Genomic DNA, 20,478 nt, shown 5'->3' on the forward strand with positions numbered 1-20,478 from the left:
GTCTCGATGCTGCCTCCTGGATCCTAGCCAGATCGTCAAGGGAGGCCAGTGAAGGCTGCTCTATCAGTACACAAGTATGTTCAGCCTGAGGTGCGGAAAGGGCCGCTGCTTTGGCTGCAGAGTCTGCCAGAGCATTTCCACGGGTAACTTCATCATGAGGGGTCTTGTGAGCAGTACATTTAACAACAGCAATAGCTTTAGGCAACAAAAGAGCATCCAAAAGAGCAGATACATAAAAACCATTCTTAATAGGAGAACCAGTGGATGTAAGGAAGCCTCTGTATTTCCAAAGCAACCCAAAATCATGTACTACTCCAAAAGCATAACGAGAATCTGTATAGATAGTAACTGTTTGATCTTTAGCCAGAACACAAGCTCGAGTCAAAGCCACAAGTTCAGCTACTTGAGAGGAAAACACTGAAGAAAGGAAAGCACTCTCAACAACAGCACAGGTAGTACATACAGCATAACCAGCAACTAATTTACCCTTAGAATCTCGCAAGCACGAGCCATCCACAAAATAAAGGAAATCAGGATTTTGCAAAGGCACATCCAGTAAATCATCTCTAGGACGAGTAAGAACAGATGTTACAAACACACAATCATGCGGTTCTCCATCTTCAGGCCCAGGCAATAAAGAGGCTGGATTAAGAACAGGGCAACGAGCCAAAGTAAAATGAGATGAAGATACAAAATATGAGCTTGTTTTGCTAAGACGAGAAGTGGATAAATGCTGTGTCTTAGATTTTAACAACAGCGCAGCCACAGCATGAGGAACAGCCACAATCAAAGGGGAGCCTAATACAATAGATTCAGATACCTGAACAGAAAGGGCTGCTGCAGCCACAGCCCGCAAACAAGGGGGAAATGCTACTGCCACAGCGTCCAGGGCAGTACTGTAATAAGCAATGGGACGGTGTTTGTCTCCGTGCTTTTGCATTAGTACAGCCAAAGCAAACCCATTACACTCATGACAGAAAAGAGTAAATGGTTTAGAATAATCAGGAAGTCCCAGGGCCGGTGCACTGGATAGTCTCTGATAGTAACAAAAGCTCTCTCAGCTTCTGGGGGCCAAGGAAGCGGCTCAGGGGTACCTGACTTAGTCAGATCCTGTAAGGGTTTAATCACTGTTGCATAACCTAAAATCCACTGTCTGCAGTATCCAGTCATGCCCAGAAAAGTATGCATTTGAGAAATAGTACCAGGCCTAGGCATATTTAAAATAGCTGAAATACGAGAGTTTGATAAATGACGCTTGCCATGAGAAATATCATGACCAAGATAATGAACCTTGGGTAGACACAGTTGGAGTTTTTCCTGGGATGCTTTGTGACCTTTGGCAGCTAAAGCAGTTAAAAGTGTCAGAGTATCAGTTTTACAAGATTCAAAAGAGAAAGATGCCAGCAAAAGGTCATCCACATACTGTATAAGCACTGATTTTCCGGGGAAAACCACATCATCCAGATCCTTCTTTAGGATCTGAGAAAACAGGTATGGAGACTCAGTATACCCTTGGGGTAACCTGGTCCAGGTATACTGACATCCTTTATAAGTAAAGGCAAACAAATACTGACTATCTGGGTGAATGGGAATAGAAAAAAAAAGCTGAACACAAATCCACAACAGTAAAATAAGTGGCTGACGGTGGAATACAAGAAAGAATTGTAGCTGGATTTGGAACCACTGGAAAAGAAGGCAAAACCACAGCATTAATCGCGCGGAGGTCTTGAACAAACCGATAGGTGTTCCTTCCTGGCTTCTTTACAGGAAAGATAGGAGTATTACAAGAACTAATCTTGGGAACAATAATACCTTGTTGTAATAAAGACTCAATGACTGGAGCTATTCCTTCCACTGCTTCAGGACGCAGTGGGTATTGTGGAATCCTTGGCAAAATTTTAGCAGGGTCAACAAGAATTTTAACCAACTCGGCTGTCCTAATCTGTCCCACTTCATTTGCATGACGAGACCAGAGATGGGGGGGCACTTGTGACAACAAATGTACAAGGTCAGGGCTGAGAGGTGTCTTTGATTTAGCTGGCTCTGGTATATGGAGTGTGGCCAACACCAGGTCAGTATTCTCATCAGGAACTTGTAAGAATACGCCATCTGGTGTACAATAAATGGTACAATAAATTTACACAACAGATCCCTTCCCAGCAAATTCACGGGAGAGGAGGGGCTGAGCAAAAACGCATGCTCTTCAGCAAGAGGGCCAAGCAAAACAGCAAGGGGGATTGTGACAGGGTGCGAAACAGGACAGTTTGAAATGCCCACAGCATTAACAGACAAAGTTGACAAAGGAACAGAGGGAAACTCTGAGGATCTCAAAGCAGATCTACTGGCTCCCGTATCCACAAGACAAGTAACAGATTTTCCAGCAATTTTACAATCAACATATGGGCCTTCCTGATTAATAGGAATTAAAGGATTCATGATGCAGTTACGTTCCCTCAGGCTGTCCTAGTATGGGGTTTCTTGTGGGGAAAAAACAGGCGCTTCAGGATTTGGGAACAGAGTAGGGTTTTGAGCTAATCGGTTTGGACACTCATTTCTCCAGTGTCCCTCCTGACCACAAAAGTGGCATGCAGTGCTCCCAGTTGGGGCAGGATTCTGGGCTGGATACGAGGAACCCCTTCCCATACCTCGCCCACGACCTCGTCCCCGTCCTCTTCTCATTCCCCCACGACCCCTGTTCTGATAAGTTTGTAACTGTAAAGCCAGAAGTTTTGTTTCACTATTTTCTTTCTTCTGTTCTATGCAAGCTGTACAATGATTGGCAACTGTCACCAATTCTGAAAGGGGTTTAGTTTGCCAGCCAATACAAATAGTTCTTAATGGTTGCTGAACTTTTGGTAAGAGTCCCTGAACAAAAGCAGCTCCTACCGCTTCTCTGGCATTTTCAGCTGGATTAGTAATTCCCGAATGCTGTTCAAAGACCTTTGTCAGTCTATCTAGATAATCAGCAGGGGACTCGCCTTTGTTCTGTTTACAGTTAGCAATTTTAGTCCAATCTGTCTTCTTAGGACAAACTTCTGCAATAGAGGTTAAGAGACGATTCCTAGCCTCTGTCAAAGCATGCTCAATACCAGGGTCGGCATCAGGCCAAGCTGCCTGTTTGATAAGCCGCTGCTGAACTTCAGCTGGCAGTACAGCTCGTAAAAGTTGATTAATATCTGCCCAAGATGGATTATAGCACTGAATCACTGTCTGGAGCTCTTCTCTAAACTTTACTGCCTCCTCCCTGATTTTAGCAAATTCTTTCACCAAGTTTCTAAGATCTCCAGGTGTCCAAGGGGCATGTACCTTAACTAACCCCCCAGCTCCAGCTCCAGCTCCAGGCAAGTCTCTTAAAGGAGCCTGGAGTGCCTGTGCCGTGCTTCTAAGAAAGTAGCCGGCATTGTTATCAGTAGAAGCAGGGTTAATTGGGCTACTGGAATCATTCAGTAGTGAAGAAGAGAATTCTTCCGAAGAAGGAGAATGAACAACTTGTGCAGTTGCTATCGGCGGCGGGGATATTACCACTGCCTGCACATTCCGAGAAGGGGGAGCAGGGGGAGGAACTGGCTGCGGCTGTGGAATGCTGCTAAAAAAATCCACTATGTCCTCAGCAGTCTCCGCCTCACTTTCAGCCTTAATTAACTGGGGATAAAGAGAAGCAGAGGGCTGTGCCCGAGCAGGAAGACATTTGGATGTCTTACATTTAAGTTTTAAATCCTGTACTTCAGTTTTTAATTTTACCTGGGAGTCCTTCAGACTCCGCACCCGAGACTCATGGAGTCTCTTTGTTGCTTCCTCCCACCAATACATAAACTGCTCGCACTGCGCAGCAGAGGCTTGTGAAGTAAGGGTTCCTCTGAGGTATGTAAGTTTATCCAACTCAAAGGTACCTTCTAATGGGCATTGTTTAAATGAATTTTCACGCGTGTACAGATTCCAATCATTTAAATACCTGCAGGTTTTAGGACCATAATGTACGTACATGTAATATGCTGGGGTACCCTTAGGGGGTAAGGTGGAAAGTTTAGACTGTCCCTCCCCCATGTTCCAATCACACAAACTGAGGGGGTGCCCTGTCCGCGCTAGCGGATCAGAATCTAAGGATCTCTCCCTACAGGGCACTCACACAAGAGAGACTCACAAGGAAGACTACGACTCTCCTACACCTCCCTTCAGCAAAGAGCGTCGGCTAGTCTCTGGGAGACGGCGCCGCTTACTCTGATTGCGTCCAGTGAGACGATCAGATTGTCAGTAGCCCACACAGAAGGGAAAGGGGAGGGAAGATGGGTTCACACACTCCTAGACCCAGGCAGCTTCCTCGCCGGACTATGCCAGGCTGAGTCAGCCCACCGTGGGTCGGATCTCCTAAAGATCCACTAGTTACCGGGCTTGCGTTAGAGCAGTCCTGATCATTAGCTTCCGCTTCACAGGGTACTCTGGGCGTCTTCCGATAAAGATCACTCACACTGGTGTACACACACACACACACACCAAGGCCTCTTTTTCTCTTTTTAACCCTTTTAAACCCTTTTTTAAATTTTTTTTTTTAACCACGATGCATCTTTACCTGGTCCGGACCAATACCATGAGGCGGTATGACAACCCCTCTTGAGGCGGTAAAAACCCCTCAGCACCGGTGCATTCTAATGCATTTACCTATGCATTACCTTATGCATTTACCTATGCATTTACCTTGTTGGCCAACTCAGCAGTTCCCAGTACTGCTATAAACTAACCTTATTGGGGCCTCTCCCCAATACCACTCTGCATTTGATCCTGCTGCACAGTCAATAAGTTCAGATGGCGTGAGCCCAACAGAGACAGACGTCCTCAGGGACAGTCCTCCTCCGATACCCCAATAGAGATTTCAAAAGGTCTCTTACCTCTATTGTGGCGCCATGGGGTTCGAAGGGGAACGATCCGTAGTAGCCGTCTGTGTGTCCGTGGGCATTGCCATCCCGGACGAGCCCCCAAATTGTCGAAGAAAAACTCAGTTCTCGCTTTTTGTTTGGGTGCAGCAAAATCAAATACTTTATTCTTTCTCCAGTAATTACAATAGAGGGAGAGAGTGTCCTAGGAAACAGGGTTGCCCCTTGCCCCGGACAGGTCTCTCTCAATTAGTAAACAATCACAGCAAGCATTTATACCTTTGTTACAGACAATAGCTAGCAATCCTGGAGACAGTAAAAAGAAAACATTTGCATTTGTTTATACATAAGCTTCTTTGCTATCTTATTTGTCTCACTACTAGAAAAAAAGCAAGACTGCATATTGCAAGGTCGTAATGACTTTTCACACAGTTCACTCTGTTCCACATTATCTTGCTTCTACAAATCTCACATCATTAGGGTCACAGCTAGCCTAACTCATGCTAACTTAACTAACATACATTTAAGATCCCTTCAAATCCTTATTAATTATTTCCTGGCCTCCACATATCCCAGTCCTGACCTCCAGACTCACACCTCTGCTGGTGCCCCTCAGTCCCGACCCGCAGCCCCCTGGGATCCCCACTGAGCTCCCCAGTCACTGCGCTGCCGGTGCCCCTCACTCCCAACCTGCAGCCTCCTGGGCTTCCCTCAGCTCTACCAGTGCCCCTCACTCTCGCCCCGAAGCCCCTAATATCCCAGTCCTGACCTCCAGACTCACAGCTCTGCTGGTGCCCCTCACTCCCGACCCGCAGCCCCAGCTATCCCAGTCCTGACCTCCAGACTCACAGCTCTGCTGGTGCCCCTCACTCCTGACCCGCAGCCCCCTGGGTTCCCTGCTGAGCTCCCCAGTCATTCTGAGGGGAAATGGGCCCTTTGCCCACAGAAATGGTCTATAGGGGACGGCTGCAGGCAGCAGGCGGAGAGATAATCTCATCAAAATGATTTGACTCCTGGGTAATGTAAGCAAAATCACTAAAGGAATGTCCGGGGTTTCTATTGGAACTTAACTTGCCTGCCCCTGGCTGTCTCTGGTTGTACAAGATGCAAGGGATGTTAGACAAAACAAAATTTTGTGTGTAATTGTGTAAGGTTTTAAAAACCTAAACTGAGATTTACGGTTTGTAATATAATGTTATGAAGGTTAAATTATGGAAGGAATGTGCGTTTTCCCAGGACGTGTGCAGTGTATATTGGAGAAGGGGTAAAAGAAATGCAAACAAAACATGGTACTTAGCTCAAACCCTATTAGGGCTCCAAAGGGAGCCACAATAGGTTGTGGTTTCTTTTTCAGATCTGTGAGTTTTGAAGCAGAAGATGAAAGTGGAAAGTAATCAGAACTCGGGTGGAAGTTGATTGTGTCCCTTTTAAGACAGTCTCTGAGCAGCTGATGGCTTTGGATCCAAAAGCCAAGCCCGAAAGCCGGTGTGAATGCAAATGACCTCACTGATGGGGGAAGGAGAGAACTGCCCATCAGTGGCAGCACAAAGGAGCTGCAAATAAGGAATACATCTGGTCAGCAATCAAGCTACTGGAAGACTCAGATTGTGGCCCTCCAGGAAAGGGAGGAGAAAAAACAAGTTAAGCCTGAAAATAAGGGGGACAGGTTAACCCTAAGGAGTGTGTGTGTGTATGTACTGTGCTAAAGCTAAATCTAAAGCTGTCTCTCAGCTATTACCTGAGGATAAACTTAAAGCTTGGTACAGCAGAGAAACTATTGCAAACTGGGTCTGTTGTACAAGGGAGGAAACTGAGGCACACCACCTCATGAATTTCATAAATGACCAGTGAGTGGGGTAATTCACTATCTGACTATAGAACAAAGTACGGACAGCCTGGAGGTAATTCTTCTGTTTTTCCTGCAATTAGCAAGGACATTTGTAAAAGGCAGTGGTATTATTATTATTAAGCACTAATCTGTCCCCACCGGGGGTGTGTATGGAAATTGTTTCTTTTGTTTTTCAGACACTCTAGAAGCAAGCTGGTGCCAGCAAAAGACTAACCCATAATACCATGAATCTATGTTTTGTGTTGTTTCTCTGTGGTGTTTGTCTGGTTGTTAGCATTGTTGTGTTTCAATTAACAGAAAACCTCATGACATGGGTGGGGGTGGCTTCAAAAGGCTGACCTGGGGGAAGATGTGTATGGAAATTTAAAATGCTCGACTAGGAAGCCAGCACCTGTGTAATAGCTACCGTGGTATCTGGAAGTGAATCGGCAGCTAAGGTGGGCCCTACAAGCCCTATGGGAATAATGAGAAGGGGATTTGCTCGCTGGGAATCAATGGAGGGGTGTGTAAAATGGTGTAAATCCAGAGAAGATGTCTGACTGTGCCCCTCCCTGATGGCCGTGGAGGAGCACACCCAATGGCCCGTGGCAAGGGGTGGACAATTGGGTGTACTGTATATGAGGTGTTTTGCTGGAAATGTGCATATTACTGGGGCACAATTACACCAGCCCCTAATCAAACTCCACATCTACACGCTGCTCTCTGGGCTTTGGCGCACAGATAGATCTGTGAATCTTACTGCTGTGAATAATCGAACCAGCGCATACAGCCTGATTCCACACCATGTGGTTAAGTTGGTTTGGACAATAACCCATTTCTCTGTGGACATTCAATGGACTTATGATATGGACAAAAGCACGAAAACCTGCAGTGGCAGCGTATGCAACCGCCAGCAACTGGACATGTTAAGAGCTTGACCCCGTCGAAGGAGGAGAGGAGGTGTTTCGGTGGTGGCCGGGATGCTGGACCATGCTGCAGTGCTCAGGTCTCTCGGTGTTGCTGTGGATTATTACAGCGGCTGGTGTATTGCTAAGTATACTTGTGATACGTTGCCTATGGAAATAACCTAGAAGTAATGGAGTAAGCCCCTGCCCCCTGCACTAGACAACCTGGACCCAACCTTCTTGGACCCACTATAGTGGGAAGTCTGGAACACTAATTGGAACAGGTGTGGCCCGCCCGTACGAGAGAAGGTGCAGGGCACTGTACTACGCACGGGGCAGTGGGACAAATGGAATATCAGCACCTTCCACCTTGATGCCTGGCCCTATCAGGAAATGTGTCACCATATGTCCTATGTCTTGCTAAGGGGGAGAATGGGAACAGGGATTCAGGCAAGGCTCTGTGGCGTCAGGGCTGGGATGGGGACACTGAGGAAGGAAACTGGAATCGTTGCTTGCTGGAAGTTCAACCTAATAAACATCTAATTGTTTGCACCTTCGGACTTTGGGTATTGCTGCTCTGTGTGTACGCAAGAAGGACCCAGTAATGGGAGGGTGAAGGGATAAACCCTCTAACACAAACGAACATCTAACACACATTTGAACCTCTTCTTTTCACACCCTTGCTCATTCTCAGGGGCTGCTTTGTCTCCAGACAGATCCATTCTCTTTCAGAACAGCCTTGCTCTTTCCGTCTGTTTCACTCACTGAGGTGTCAGAGTAAACACTCCCCTTCCCTCTAGTCTCAAACACTAGTATTAACTGTTTGCTACTGAGGGGTTTAGAAAGCATTTGTCAAGGTGCCATTTCTGGGGGATTTTTCCCAAGATCCAGTATTTTGTGTTCAAACATCTCCCAGCTTCCTTGGTGAAAATAAGGCCAAGGTTTCTTTGCAATATAGAGGCAGTTTTTCACCCCAGATGGGACTCAAACCCACAATCTCTGACTTAGAAAGCCATTGCCTTGTCCATTAGGCCACTGGGGCCCTAATGAAATAAGGGAAATTCCATCTCCTAAATGCATATTTCTCATATTAACTTGGAAGCCAAATACCCTCTTTCTGCACCTTACAGAAATGTCTGCATCCCCTGGCAGCGAGGCTACTGGGCCGGTCGCTGACAGAGCTGAGCACCACCTTTCTGCCAGCCATCTTTAGAGAAGAAGGCTCTTTCCCCTGACAGCCACACAGCACTGTCTGGCGTCCCGAGAGCCTCCCTCGTGTTCTCCCGCAGCAGCCGCCTGCCGCTGTGGGTGGGAAAAGGGGACCAGGAAGCAGTGCGGCCTCATTCCGGGACAGGAGGCCCTCGCCACGCCCAGGCCTGCCTCTTGCCTTCAGCCCAGGCAGCCAGAAGTGCCGGGGAGCTCCCTGGCAGGCCGCCGCCTCAGCCAGGAAATAAGGAAAAGGCGATGAATGAAGAAGTCAGGAAATAACAAGGAAATGAAGAGGTTTGTTGAACGGGTTTCTGCCCGATTTGCCATCTTCTCAGCTACCGCTCAAAGTTCAAGACCTAAAGTCGACCTATCGGCATAAGTACAGATGGTTGGATGGGAATTAAAAGGAGCTGCTGTCACAAGTGTTAGGTGCCTGCAAGCAGCATGCAGACCGTTTAAAAATGCCACAATTAGAGGCTCAGATGAAACGTTTGCCCTGAATCAGAAACGACAATAGGAGGACCAGCAGAACGCCACTCTAGGTAAACGGCCGAGTACTGGAGGCTGTTAGAGGCAAAAAGTCATTCCTCAAAATTTGGAAATCAGATCCTAGTGAGGATAATAGGAAGGTGCATAAACTCTGGCCTGTTAAGTGTCAAAGTGTAACAAGTCAGGCCAAGAAAGAATCTGAGAAGCAACATGCTAAAGACACAGAAGCTAAGCATAAATCTGGTCAGTGCGACTCCTGGTCTGTCCTCGCAGAAAGGTGAACCCCCTCTGTGGCTGGAGTGAGCTCCTCTAAGCCAACCTCACTACAGACCTGCGCCAGGTAGTGCTCATTGTAAAAACGTTTCCTCTGACGGTTGGGAAAACGGGACCAGCGGTGCTCAGGCCAGCTGACACAATTAAACCCCCCCCCCACCCCACCACCACACACCAGGCATTCCAGAGGAAGGGAGCCTTTGATCTTCCCTCTCATGCCTTAACTGGGGACCATACACACTAATATAGCAGTAACCAGTGCTACAGAGCACAAAGCCCACCAGTAAGACCCTCCCTGGTCGGAGCTCCCCCACCTTCTGTACTCGCACCGCGAATGTGAAGAACAAGACTCCAGCCCCATCATTCTTCCCTGGCCAGGAGGCCCTTCCTCCAATCACCCTCTGCCTATTGATCTATCCTAAAGTCATGAACGTGCATTTCCTGAACACCCACCATGTCGAAGTCCAGCTGCTCCAAGGCACTGAACATCAAGCACCTCCTCCTGGGCCCCCAAATCCCTTCCACCTTCCACAGGGCCACTTTTACAGATGCCCCTTCTCTGGTACTGCCCTCGCTCAGCTGCACATAGGAGTTTTCACCCCCAGTCCCTGCCTGTCACTGCCCAGCAGCCCTCTGGCACCACTCCTGAGGGTCCCCCTGCCTCACTCTCTGCCTGCCATGTTGGGAAAGACAGCTCCCATCTCTCCTTGTTAAAGGTCAGGTGGGCCAACTAGGGGCAGAAGCCCATTCTGTGTTTTCCTACTGCAGAGCCCAAGATCAGAGACTCACCGTCAGTGCCACCCACAGGGGAGGCAAGTTGGGCAATTTGTCCCAGGCCCTGCAGGGGCCCCATGAGACTACAGCATTGCAACTTTTTTTTAATGGAAGGGGCCCCCAAAATTGCTTTGTTCCAGACCCCCTAAATCCTCTAGGGCAGCCCTGCTCATCTTGGGTGTAGACACCACTGTGCTCCCAGTGAACGAGCTGCCCCTGCACAGAGAGGGATGAAAAGACCTGCTAAAGCCTGGGATTGAACCAGGGACCTTCAGTCTAACGCTCTCCCAACTGAGCTACTTTGGCAGCTGTGCAGCACTATTTTGACCTGTTACTTCTCTGCCCAGGAGGTTTTTGCAGCAGTTGCACCAAAAAAGGACGTCACTGTGAGCGGCCCATGAAGACAAGACTCACTTTTCCCTGCCTTGCTCAGCTTGACTTGCTGCCTCACCCCGTTCCTGCCCTAGTGCCCGGGTTGACCTGGTGGTGGAAGGGGACTGGGGGCCAGTGGTGCGGGGAGGAAGTTGAGCTGGACCCTGAGCTAGACTAGACCCTGGCAGTGAGAGTCTGGCCACCACCTGCCGCCCCACCCTGTTGTCCTGGCTTCCCCCACTGGGCGTCATTTCGGGAGGGAAGTGCCTCCCCTCCCCGATTTTCACACCGCAGAGGAGCGTGAACAGGAAAACGAATGGCTGCTCCACACCCCCACCGGAGGAACCCGGCGCCCTTAGCTGTGGGGAGTAAGAAGTGGCTGTTGGCTGACAGAGCCTGTCCCTGAGGAGCTGGAACAGCAGCTGCCGCCTCCCCCTCGGCTCCAGGCTGTGGGAAATACTCATTGCCTGGCTGCATGGGCGGCTGCTGCTCCGTGCTCTGGAGAGCGTCTGTATTGCTCTGTCAACCCCCGTCTTCACTGAGCCAGTCTGGTAAGGTCCCAAGTGCCCCCTCCGGCCTGGCAGCTGAGAGTCTGTGCAGACATCGGCCCCCCTGCCAGCCCCACAGGCAGCAGCAGCGCCAGCCCCCGCAGCACCACAGGGGCACTCAATGCACTTCCTGAGGGGAAATGGCTCCTTGGCGTCCAGCTGCTAGAGTGAGAGCCAGGAGAGAGCAGTGTCTGGCTCACCGTGGGGGAGAGAAGAGACCTGGTGAGTGCGGATCTCCCTCAGCCTCCCCCGCAATGCTGGTCAGTTGTATTGTCACTGTGATAGTCGGTGCTTCCCTTCAGGGCCGGCCCTAGAGGGGTGCAGGGCCCAGGACAAATCCCCCCTTTCCTCCCCAGGCCCTGCCCCCACTCCACCCCTTCCCCAAGCCCCCACCCCTGTCCCACCTCTTCCCACCCTGCACCTTCCTGCCCCATTCCTCTCCCTCCCCCACCTCTGCTCCTCCCCCTCCCCGCCCAGCCCCTCCTGCACCCCACTGAACAGCTGATCACTGGCAGGTGGAAGTCACTGAAGGGGAAGAGGAGGAGCTTGTCAGCAAGGCCTGTAGTGGGGGGGGGAGCTGGCTGCCAGTGGGCGCTGAGCACCTATTTTTCCTCTGTTGGTTCTGCAGCCCCGTAGCTCCCACGGAGTCGCAGACTTGGCTCCTTTCACACCCTAGAGAGAGGAGCAGGACCAGGGCTATGGCTGATCTATGGGGCACCAGGTGAGTGGCAGAGGCCTCAGGCGCTGAGAGTTTGCCTGACCCCTCAGGGACACAGTGTGAGGGGGTGTCCCAGGGATCTCTATGAAAGGAGCAGAACAGGATTTCCTTGGGGTGGGGAGAGAATTGAGAGTGTCTCAGGGGGTTGTACAGAGGTATTGCCCCGGTGAGAGACTGGCTAAAACACAGGCCTCGCTGTGAGCAGGATTCAAACCTGCGCAGAGGAAACCCTATTGGATTTCAACTCCAACCCCTTAACCACTCGACCATCACAGCTGTGAGCACAAAACTGCCCCCATGCCAGAGACACTGGTAAAGAATCCCAATGCCCAGGCGTGAAGTCATGTGAACTACAGGATTCCCACCGCAAACCTGGCCCCCAAAGCACAGGGGGGATTGGGGGTTTGTTCTCTTTGCTTAGCCATGTGCAGTCGCCCAGAGAGCGCGTTTAAAAGTCTCCCCTCCCACAGAGCGGGAAGGGGAAATGATTCTCAACTTGAAGCCTGATGTAGGGTGACCAGACGTCCCGATTTTATTGGGACCGTCCCGATATTTGCTTGTTTGTCCCGCGTCCCAAGCGATGTTTGGTCGGGACACTGGACAAACAAACAATTTTGCCCTCTGCTCCGGTACACAGGCAGAGCCCAGAGGGACACTCCCCCCCGCCCCCGCCCCCTCCTTCCCCACTGGATCCCTCCCCAAATCCCCACCCTGGCCCTGCCCCAGCCCCACCCCTCACTGCCCCATTGATCCCTCCTCAAATCCTCGCCCTGGCCCTGCCCCCAGTCCCACCCCCTCACAGCCCCATTGGATCCCTCCCCAAATCCTCGCCCTGGCCCTGCCTCTTCCCCAAGCACGCGGCATCCTCCTCCCTCCCAGGTCTGCACATGGGCCATGGCCATGGCCGGGAGTGCAGCATGGAGGCTGCTCCAGCCCTGGAGCCTGCGGGGCAGCGCAGTGGGGCTGGGGGCAGTGCGGAGCGGGCAGAGATGTACAGAGAAGGGGCCATGCCTCCCATGCCTCTGCTCCTTCTCAGTTAAAGGCCAGGCTCATCTCCTCTCCCCCCGGCCAGGGGTTAGAGCAATACAACCTTTATTAAAATAAAATAGTAAACAGGGTTTACTCTAAATAATTTAAATCTGTCCACATTTTAGTATTAAAACCAAAGTTCTTAAAGATCCCATCAATAACCAAAACCTAAATGAAAAATTGAAACAAAAAACAATGCTTAATTTAAATCCCAAACATTAAGAAAAACTTTTTTTTAAAATAAAAACTACCAAATACCATAAATTAATTATTTCAACATTTTATCAAAAAGGTGTGCTACAGCAGGATGATAAAATAACATAAACTAAATAAGCCTGACCACTAAAACCTCCTATAAGGGAATCACATCCTTGAATACTGGCCAAATCTGTATAAAATATGCAGAACTATGTCAAAACTGGTGTTGCAGGTCAGCCATTCGAATCCAGCAAATGTCAATTAAAAGCTCTATTCCAACTAAAAAAACCAAAACAACCCAATAAACCAAAACAGTCACAGCCTGAAACAAACCTACACAGAAGCAAAATTAAACCTGTACCAACATTGGAACAAACAATGTAAATTTCTAATTCTAACTTCTTGTTTCTCCCAGGAGGAAAGTGTTTTGCACCCCAGTAACCAGGCTGTCACTGCAGATTTCCTTTCACTAAATAAGATTTTTACTAAATATAAATTGCCCTCAGATTTCTCTAAGAGAAATTGAAATTGTATCTTTGCACTAATATCCCAAGTGTGAAAGTCCATCCCCTCAGAACAGCCCCACACCCTGAGCCCAGGGGAGACTCCCAACTGGTTTGTGCATTTGTAACCCTGGGGCCTGAAGCTGATGAGAGAAAGGGATGCGAGTGATCCTGGAGCTTTCCGATACCCCCTGCTGGGAGCAGAGGGAATTGACTGAGCGACGTCCTGGCTAATTTTCACCTCGTTCTCTGCCAGCAGGCTCCACTGGAGAGCTCAGGAGTGACTTGACCATGGCAGCACCCTATTTACATATTAAAAGTTGGCATTTGGGGCCATTGGGGTGAAATGTGAGTACTTTTGGGGTTGGGACCCACATGAGAAGGGATGTGGACAAACTGGAGAGAGTCCAGCGGCTGGCAATAAAAATGATTAGGGGGCTGGGGCACATGACTTACGAGGACCTACAGGCCCTATCCTGTATGTTAAGCTAAGGCAAAGTGAGCATCTCTATATTGTGACCTTTTACTCAGAAAGGAAAATTGACCTTTATCTTGATACTTAAATAGATAGGTACCCATGCCTGTCTAAGACCTTTACCTAGACCAATCGACAATGGAGAATGGCATGGGGGGGTTTCAGTGTTGTACTCACAGACTTAACAGGTACACCACAGGGGAACTTATGTGCATATGTACATGTCATCAACACGCACAAACATACTAGCCTATGAAGTAAGTGTCCCCTAATGTTTTGTGGGTAAGGAATGAAATTTGGGCATAGGAGGAAGGATTTCCGGCGCTTGTGCCCTATAAAAGAGGTAACCCACCTTGCTAGAGCATGTCGCTCTATCATTCTGACTTACTTCCTCCACGCTCTCTCTATCTACTATCAGTAGGCTGTACTTGTTCTTAAACTTTATGTTTCAAAGGAACTAGGCTAAGCTCGGTTTCCCTAAGTTTTTATTCTTTGTTTATTAGGTTTTGATTTTAAGTTTAACTTAGTCAAGTAAATCCTAAGTAACATTAGCTTTTTCTAAGCACTGCATCTTTCACTCAAGAATTGAAAACCTGAACTGCAAGGCTGGTCCTGTGTCTCTTACCACCAGGTTATCAAAGAAGGGTGTGAGTATATTAACCAAAACTTTGTAGCATATAATGCCGTATGTATCTTTTGAATAGCAGTAATGCAACTGTAACTTTATAACTCAATTAAATTAAATAAAATGTAAGCTAATAAATTAAATTTTCATCATATTTTCTAAATTAATATGAGTACACCCTAAATCAGGCTACATGGGAAAAAGAGTTGGAGTGCAGGGGGATGAGGGCACTGGCTCTAGAGATGCAGGCTCTAGGGTGGGGTTAGAATGAAAAGTTCAGGGTGCAGTAGAGGACTCAAAGTTAGGGCAGAGAATTGGGCTGTGAGGGCTCTGAAACAAGGCCAAGAAAAAGAGAGAGAGCAGGCTAAAACAGAAAGTAAGATGAGAGGGATACAATTTGAGCTACAAAGGGGAGAAAAAACATCCAACTGCTCTTTCTCTACAGAGCATGTAAGAACTAGGTAAGAAATATTTCTCTCTCATAGCAACAACAACTCTGGCAGGTCTGGGCTGAAGGAAGAACCCCTTCTCTCAGCAGCTCCGACCTGGTTTGGTCTGGGCTATGGATACTTTACCCTAACACATTTGGTGTGTCTGGCCTGGGACAGGGGAGGGGCTCCTCTCCTCTCCATTGGGGACATGGCGGGATGAGAGATGTGACAGGGCTTTACGGGAAATCATTATTTGCCTGATTCACGTGCCAGTCCTAGTCCTTGCTGACCCAACAAATGGTTTATCCTGCATGCTGATGCCAGTTTGGAGGGTCAGGGAGCACTCTCCTACCAGGAAGTGGAAGGTAAATGTAAATCCGTAGCCTTTGCCAGCTGAGGACTGTCAGATAGCGAAACTCACTATCCCATCCACCAGCTGCAGTTCTTGGCCTTGAAATGGGCCATCACTGAGAAATTTCGAGACTACTTGTCTGGTGCTCAGTTTCAGGTATGGACAGAGAACAATCCACTGACTTATGTGTTAACAAGGGCTAAGCTGGATGCTACAGGGCAGAGATGGGTGGCTACTTTTGCTAGCCATAACTTCAGCATTCAATATCAATGAGTCGGTATAACAGGGAGTGTGATTTATCAGGACCACCAATTCTTGGCTGGGGGGAGGGTGTAAGCAGGGTCAGAATGAACTCTACCCTGCCATCTATTGGTGATGTGTTGTAAAGGCCTTTTGTTGCTGATGTGCATGGTCACACCCACCCCGCATTGCATGATGGGGGTGCTTGTCCAAATGGTCATTTTGGCTTCTGTGGGATCCCCAAACTCTTTCTTATTAGGGCAGGAGTAATAAAGTGTAGTTATCCTGGTGATATGAACCAAGGACAGTAGAACGGTACTTAGCAGCTCATGATTTCGGGACTCACCCGAACCTACATAAATCTTGTTAGACAAGGGACATGGGTTCCAAAACATAGTGAATTAAGTGAGAGTGAACATGAATATTTGTTTTTATTACTATGGGACTCTTTTGAAGTTTCTAAATGTAACTCTTATGGATTTTTTTCTCTCTTCAGTTTAAAAATAGAGGTATTTATGATTTCATTGTAAATATTGTTCTATGACAGACATCTAAAATCATTGATGCTTAAGTAAAATATATATATATATATATATATATACACATATACACACACTCTGGCTAGTAGTCTCCAATTTCACTTAAACAGTGAAGTTTGTAGAAATGTACTGCTGAATAAAATCGTGGCAATGAAGTAAACTGCAGCAACTTAATTGTTGGGTAAAATGCTCTTTTGGGGGCATGACTTTTGTGGCACATGCACCCCCTCTGCAACTAACGTTTGCTACCTCACTCCATAACACCAGGCACAGAGCAGCCTTTTACATCTCAGGAACAAAACACACTATAAAAGAAATTTAACGGCATGATCTGGGGCAAGCAACTGCAGCACTAACAACAATTTGAAGAGATTAAAAAATGCCTCTGTTTTTCCACACCAGGGACAGCAGAAAGAACATCAGCAGGACCAGCACGTCCACAAACTCAACAAACATTCATTCCTACCTCTCACCAGGTTTTGCCCTTTGGAACCCATACCCCTTAATGGTGAGTTCTTTCCAGGCGAGGGTGACACTCTCAGGCCTCAAATGCCAGGTACAGTTACTCTGTCCTTGATCCAAAATCAACAGGAAAATACACTGGATTACTCCTGCCCCAATAACAAAGAGACTGGGCAGCCCACAGCAGCTGAAATGGCCGTTTGGACAAGCTCTCCCATCATGCAATCCGGGGTGGATGTAACCATGCAAATGACATCAGCCCCAAAAGGCCTTGACAACAGATCACCAACAGAAGGCAGGGTAGACTTCATACTCACCCTGCTTCAACTAGATTGTCTTGATCTTACGAACCAAGATACATAGAACATAGGCCGGGTGGGGAGAAGTCTATGTAACTCATGCAGGTGTGGATATACATGTGACCTCAAATATTACCAACTCCCCCCCCCCCAAAAAAAAACAAAACAAAACAAAAAACAAACAAAAAAAACCCTTCTCCCCAACAGACCCAGAATCTGGAAAGCATGTGTCCCTCATACTGTTGGAAAGACTCACAGCAGAAAGGAGGAGTCCAGCTTCTTAAATAATTCTCTAGCAACACAAAGAAGAACCTCTCACATCTATAGACTCACAAAACACTTCCAAGAAACTGTAAAGAAAGAAAAACACCCAGATTTTTCTGCTACTTCAAAAAACATCCCCTTTAAAAAAAGTGTCACAGTTCAACTCTTTTCTAACCAGAAGGTTCTCCCCTAAAGGAGATACACCATTCCTGGAAGCACTGCAATACCAGGTCAATGCATGGGGCAGACAAAGCAAGCTTCTGTTCTAACCCCCCCTGCTTCAAAAATCAAGAACAGTCCTCACATAAAGGACATATCAGAGATTAAATTGATAAAGACAAATACAACTTAGATAATGTTTTTCATAGCAAGGTTCCCAAGACGCAGACAAGGTTTTCATCTTGAGGCTAAAAGACAAAAAACATCAAGACACTTGATCACAACCTTAGAGAGACCAGGAGACAACTCATCCCCTACACTTTGATCTTAGCAGCAAAGACCCAAAACACAATGCTTACACTCTGCTACACATGCACAGCCCTGCGCCCACCCATTTCGACCTCACCAGGACGAGCACCCAGACACGCAACAAACACCACAACTCGGGAACTCTACCTGAGAATCACTTCCCCGAAATGACTTCAGTGGAAGACTTCAAAGCAAGAACCCTTCACACACAATTCTGTTCAGAGACAGACAAGTCTTGCAGACGCCGTCCTCTCCCTGGTTTCCCCTCTATACTCCTAATTTCCATAAACCCACCCACTGACCTGGACTACCAATCTCTCACTGTTAACTCTTACAGCAAAACAGGGCAAAGAAAGCCTATGCAAGCGCTATCCCGCAGCCCCCAGGCTCTTTTCTGCTCCTTCCCACAGAACTAGCTCAAACAGACAGTCAATTGCATCAAAGCAATTCCTCGCCATTTGGGGCATTGGTGCCCCTTAGTCCCTCTGAGATGATCGGCTGGTTCCTTCTGGCCTGAAATGCTAGGAATCTGACTCAAAGGGCAACAACCTTCCTCTTTTTCTGCTCCTATGAACCAGCCCTCATCTGGGCAAAACGTTGACCGTTTCCTAAGTTAAAACACTGGAGTTTTCCCAACAGGAAAGGGATGGACAATTTCTCTTCTGTGGGAAGACGAGGGAAACCATGCAATCACCTTCTGGAAGGTATATTAAGGAGGGCGGCAGAAGAACCCTCACGGACTAGACTAAGAAAGCAGCTCTTGAACTGACCTTCCAACACTGACAAACTAAAATCTGCAAGAGCAGCCTTTCAACTCAGGGGCCCAATAATAAGCTGCTACCAATAACTAACCCAAGAGTTACAAATGACTCCAAACCAGACACTCTTAGGACAAACCAAACGTTAACACAAACAACAACACATTTCTTTGCTGCTCTTCAACCGTGACACTCTCCTCCACCGTTCCTGCCAAAAACATACAAAACCAAAGAGCCAGCGGAATACACATCACAAAACAGTCCCCTGCTAGCTAGGAAACCATCTCACTAACACGAGAAACTTAAAAAAAAACCCAAAAAATCATTTTCAGAGCTCTGAGCTTTTTTCATATACTATAGAAAAGCTTCAGCCAGTGACACCAGTTCAGGTAGCCCCCTTCTGTTTTTCTCACAGCAGACAACAGCCTTGCCAAAGCAAAGCCTTAAAAAATTGGGTACAAACTCATAAACATTCCTCTCCATGGAAAAGGCAAAGGGAAATAGGCTGCCCAGGGGCATGAGGACAATGGCCCAGACAAACGGGGAGGGGCTTGGTCCAGGGGTGGAGGAAGACAGAAAAAGAGACAGGCATGGGATTGGCTTCCTGTCTTTTTTCCTTTGCTCAGCATTTTACCTGTGACTGTAATGGGGAGACTTGAGAAAGACCTGTGGCCGCCGGCGAGGTAGGTGGCCACCCCGAGAGCGCAGAGCTGAGCATTTTCCGCTGCGCTGCTACCTGCGCCCCCAGCGCCTGGCCGTGATCGTATAGTGGTTAGTACTCTGCGCTGTGGCCGCAGTAGCCTCGCTTCGACTCCGGGTCACAGCATTGCTTTTTGGTGGGGAGGGGCTATCCTGCAGCACGCCTCATGGCTCAGTCTGATGGCGTCCGTTTGCAAAGAGAGCCATCAGCCGGTCCTTAGTTTCTGCTTGGGAAAGGCAAGTCAGTGGGGTCCATCGGTCAGAAAAAAAGTAGCAGGCCTTCTTGCTGGGCGCCAGGGTCCAAAAGCAGCGCATTCCCTCCTGGAAAGGGCTGTGTTTGGAATGTCCGTCCAGTGCGCGTTGAAGGGAAGGATCTGCGTGCCTGGGAAGCTGCGTCCCTCCAGAGGCGCTTGAGAAGCCAAAGCGGCCGTGGGTGAGTTTGTGATGAGGTGAGTCTGAAGTGTGGAAGGGGGAGGGTGGCAAGAGGAGGTTTTGAGAGGAAAAAAGGTGCTGCTGAGCTGGTAGGGGAAGGCAAGGTCCAGGCGGGTGTTGTGTGAGGAGCTGTGTGGGCCCGGAAAGGCGTCCTGCTGGGCAAGGGCAGGTGAGGAGGGCCAGGGCTTTTCCCAGGGCTGTTGCTGCGGCCAAAGCCTTTGGGAAGCAGAAGAGGGCCAGGGGTGCTGTTGCCTGCTGGGGCCCATGTGACGGTGTAGGTGTATGCTGCCCATAGCTGGTCTGTGGGAGCTGGGGCCCCTCCCCGTGCCCCTTTCCTCGTTAGTATAGGGGTGAGTATCCCTGCCTGTCACGCAGGAAACCGGGGTTCGATTCCCCGACGGGGAAGGTGACCCCTTTTGAAGTGGGGACACAGAAATCCCTGGCCTGCCCGCCACATGCCTTGCATTCTCCTTCTACGGCCACTTCCCTTCGCACCCCGCACTGATGACTTTCACCTCCAGAGAGACAATTACCTCGCAAGGACACGCTCGCCCTAGCCAAAGCCTCCCCCGGGCCTAGCTTCGGGGCCTGCACGTGGGGGCACGTTTCAGAGCGGCAAAGGGAAATCGGCTGGCCGGGGGCATGAGGACAATGGCCCAGACAAACGGGGAGGGACTTGGTCCAGGGGTGGAGGAAGACAGAAGAAGGGACAGGCATGGG

The 20,478-nt window shown here is 48.7% G+C and overlaps 2 non-coding genes and 1 pseudogene across 2 annotated transcripts; 1 reads left to right on the forward strand and 2 right to left on the reverse strand.

The window, feature by feature from the left end:
- Nucleotides 1-12,177: 12,177 nt before the first annotated feature.
- On the reverse strand, nt 12,178-12,260 carry TRNAS-UGA. The gene has a single exon. It is a non-coding gene; the product is annotated as a tRNA-Ser (tRNA).
- A 5,334-nt stretch (nt 12,261-17,594) lies between these two features.
- Nucleotides 17,595-17,773, reverse strand: LOC120407225 (annotated as a pseudogene).
- Nucleotides 17,774-20,091: 2,318 nt separating this feature from the next.
- Nucleotides 20,092-20,163, forward strand: TRNAD-GUC. Its single transcript has one exon. It is a non-coding gene; the product is annotated as a tRNA-Asp (tRNA).
- Nucleotides 20,164-20,478: the final 315 nt, after the last annotated feature.

The sequence above is a fragment of the Mauremys reevesii genome, linkage group 5 (assembly GCF_016161935.1).
Source record: "Mauremys reevesii isolate NIE-2019 linkage group 5, ASM1616193v1, whole genome shotgun sequence".
NCBI classification, from domain to species: domain Eukaryota; kingdom Metazoa; phylum Chordata; order Testudines; family Geoemydidae; genus Mauremys; species Mauremys reevesii.